The 4,055-nt window shown below is 34.5% G+C and overlaps 1 protein-coding gene across 2 annotated transcripts in view; it reads right to left on the bottom strand.

Moving 5' to 3' along the window:
• Window positions 1-2,902: 2,902 nt before the first annotated feature.
• The window catches only part of setd1ba (SET domain containing 1B, histone lysine methyltransferase a), a 14,067-nt gene continuing 12,914 nt past the window's right edge, over window positions 2,903-4,055 (bottom strand). For both annotated transcript variants that reach the window (XM_069724421.1, XM_069724422.1), the window contains exon 18: window positions 2,903-4,055. This exon is cut by the window's right edge and continues 616 nt beyond it. The gene's annotated coding sequence lies outside the window, so the exon portion shown is untranslated.

The following is a 4,055-nucleotide window of genomic DNA, read 5'->3' as shown; positions in this document are numbered from 1 at the left end:
TTTAAAATCATATTTTAGACGACATGTTATAGTATGACTTTTTTTTAATCATATTTTAGACGACATGTTATAGTATGACTTTTTTTTAATCATATTATAGACGACATGGTATAGTATGACTTTTTTTTTAATCATATTTTAGACGACATGTTATAGTATGACTTTTTTTTTAATCATATTTTAGACGACATGTTATAGTATGACTTTTTAATCATATTTTAGACGACATGTTATAGTGTGACTTTTTTTTAAATCATATTTTAGACGACATGTTATAGTATGACTTTTTTTTAATCATATTTTAGACGACATGTTATAGTATGACTTTTTTAATCATATTATAGACGACATGTTATAGTATGACTTTTTTTTTAATCATATTTTAGACGACATGTTATAGTATGACTTTTTTTTAATCATATTATAGACGACATGGTATAGTATGACTTTTTTTTTAATCATATTTTAGACGACATGTTATAGTATGACTTTTTTTTAAATCATATTATAGACGACATGGTATAGTATGACTTTTTTTTTAATCATATTTTAGACGACATGGTATAGTATGACTTTTTTTTAATCATATTTTAGACGACATGTTATAGTATGACTTTTTTTTTAATCATATTTTAGACGACATGTTATAGTATGACTTTTTAATCATATTTTAGACGACACGCTATAGTATGACTTTTTATCATATTTTAGACGACATGCTATAGTGTGACTTTTTATCATATTTTAGACGACATGCTATAGTGTGACTTTTTTAAAAATCATATTTTAGACGACATGCTATTTTCTATACTATTGATTATTATTATTGATATTGATTATGGACTATCATTTTAACGAGGGTAAATTCCAAAGTGTCGTCACTGCTGTTACGGTGTCCAAACGGTGTGCAGCACTCTGATGTGCACGCAGCACAGAGAACCTGTAACCTTCACTTGGAAGTACTCCAAGTTTTTTCACTTGATGAAACTCCTGAGTTTCTTCTGTTTGTCCTTGGACATGACCGGAGGGTGCAGATCACATATTGTGTTAAACTCTTAAAATCAGCATGAGAAACCCTTAAATTTGGGTCCATCGCAGATGTTATAGCAGCATTCACAAAAATGAAACTCGTAAATTAGGTGCTGATGGTGATCAAGCGATAACTTGAAAGACTTACTTCCAAATGTTTAGTCTTATTTCTGCTTTGCGCACTTCACAGCGGTGCACACTGATCACGCGCAACAGGAGCAGTCTCTGAACTATCGGATTCACCCTCGTAAATTTCCCATGTTTCACTATTTCATTGCACTGATGTAATTTTGAACATCAAAGCTTATCTATAAAATATCCTGCCTCCATTAGATGTATTTTTCAGAAGTGTTTGACAATCTGATTATGATTAAAATATTGATATAATTATTTGTATTTTTAGAATTTTTCACTTCTTAATATTGGTATCGGCCCCCAAAATGTTGTATTGTTTGGGCTCAACTAACCCTACGTAATAAACTGGGGGGGCACGTAATAAAAAACAAAACACAATTAGATATAATTAGATATCCGGTAGCCACATATTATACAGAGCGGGCTTGGAGAATGTGAATCAGCTGTTGCGATGAACCCATAATATAAGTAGGACTCTTGGTATTTTCTTTTAAACGCAGCTTTTTTGTTGTTGGTGGTGTTGGAGTTTTCTGTTGTCTCATCATTCGGTCTTTCCCCCTTTTCAAGGAACCTCTCCAGATACGTTGTTTTTTTGCTCATTTTTGCTCGGGTTAACTTGCGGGTTTATCAGTGCATGAAAAAAACTGCAACTGAGACACCTGAGAAAGAGGTGTGGACAGAAGTGGTCATTTTTCAAAATAAAATACCATGCAGGCTAATGTAAATAAAATTAAAATAAATAAATACAAGTTTTTCATTCTTTCTGTACGGCCCAGTACCAAATCATCCACGGCCCCGGTACTGGTCCAGGGCCCGGCATTGGAGGACAGTAAATCACATGACTTGTCTCTGTGTGGTCAGCTGCTGCCGCCTGTTTTCATTCCAGAAATTTAAATAACAGTCGGAGTTTGTGGTCTTATTTTACACAACCAATAATAAATAAAATAACTGCTGCTTACAGATGTATGCAAAATTGCTTTATTTCCATTTTTCCTTTTTCATACATTTGTTGTATAATAAATAGACACGAGAAGCAGGCTGATGCTTCAGTCCTCTTCTCATGCCGATTCGGCACCTTTTTTTTCTTTCTCCACACCGCAAACAACTTTTCGTAGAATTTACAACAGAAAATTTAAAAAAGAAAAACAGAGCTTGACACAAGCTGAATTTCCTGCTACCAGCTCATCACTCACCTCATTATGATACATAGACGTCTGAGCTGTGTTCACATAGCAAATCCCAGGGAACAAAAATATATATATATATATATATCCATATATACACATATATGGATATGTATATATATATATATATATATATGGTATATATATATATATATATATACATACATACATATATATGTATATACATACATGTATATATCCATATATGCACATATACACATATACACATATATACACATACATTTATACGTATATATATATATATATATATATATATATATACATATATACATATATATATATATATATATATATATATATATATATATATATATATAGTATTCACAGTTACACTATTTACATATTTTAGGATTACAAAGCAAATGGGCAGAAAAATGAAGACGTTTCTACAAGAAACAATCTTTCAAAAGGGAGGTGGGGCGTCTTCCTGTACACAGTGGACCTTTTTCTTTAAATAAATCATCAGATTCCGTTTAGAGATCCCTGAAAATATTTTAAATACTGTCTTTTATAAAAAAAAAAAAAAAAAAAAGAAGAAAAAAAAAAAAAGAGATGCATCTTAAAAGTGTTACACTCGTGAAGATAAAAAAAACAACAACAAAAAAAACCGCTTTAGATCTTCTGTACAAGTAATCATATACAATATGAACATCACTGGTGAAAAAAAATCTCCATTATCAGTCCAAGTGAATGAAAAGCAATGACTGACTCGGTCTTAGAGGGGGAGCTGACTGGCTAAGAGGGCGTTAACAGATGTGCAAGCCGACAAGTGCTTTTCTTTTATCTTAATGAGTCTAGAAAGAAAAACCAACCCTCAGGTGGAAGAATCCTTTCTGTCTGTTCGCACAGGAACGATAAACACTGGTGGTACAAAAAGAGTTGCAGCTGAAGAGAAAGCTATGAGCACACAAACACCAGACCGGCATCCCAAGTACAAGTAGATGAAGCCAAAACATCATCATCATCATCATCATCATCATCATCATCAAACACCCCAAAATCGGCAGCAATTCTTTGCACATGCATGTTAACACATCTGGGAATGAACCGACTTTTCAATCTGTCAGCAGCCTCCTCAGCTGCAACAGGGACAGTTCAACATTCGTATGGCACTAAGAAGGAGAAATAATGGATTGCTCTTAGTTTCACTGTTTTCAGCTGCTGTCTGGTGGATGTAGACATGAATGGATTCAACTTCCTTTTGTAGCGTTGTGGGATTGACTGGCCTGTTGCGTTGCAGCCTACAGGGGGCAGTACACTCCCATTCTCACACTAAATACTCTGATCAGAGGCGACACACTCACACACACAAATATAGTGTCTTTGAAGAAACAAGCAAGAGAACTACCTAAACAGAAGTGGAGAAACACTGGAATATCATTAATACAAATTTTGCACGTTATCTTCAACTTTTGCATAAACTAAAAGGAAGCAGCACGATCTATTAATGGCTGGTGAAAGCAGGTCAGATATTTGAATATTCCAGATTTTGTGGCAGGACTTTAACCATTTGCTTTGCTTGAATTTTTCATTAGTTTGATTTGTTTCTGAGAAGTCCAGTTCAGAGGAGGTAGAAGCGAGAAAGCGGCGCTTCAGGCGCTCCGCCGGCCTTCTGCCTCCAGCTGGATGGAAACGACCACGTCGGCCCACAGAGACGTGGTCGCCGAGCGGTCGCCGAGCGGTCGC

The sequence above is a fragment of the Brachyistius frenatus genome, unplaced genomic scaffold (genome assembly GCF_029030835.1).
Source record: "Brachyistius frenatus isolate BFR_SWC_R1_liver_20210118 unplaced genomic scaffold, ASM2903083v1 Contig_377, whole genome shotgun sequence".
NCBI lineage: Eukaryota > Metazoa > Chordata > Actinopteri > Embiotocidae > Brachyistius > Brachyistius frenatus.
This window is presented reverse-complemented; position numbering and strand designations above follow the sequence as displayed.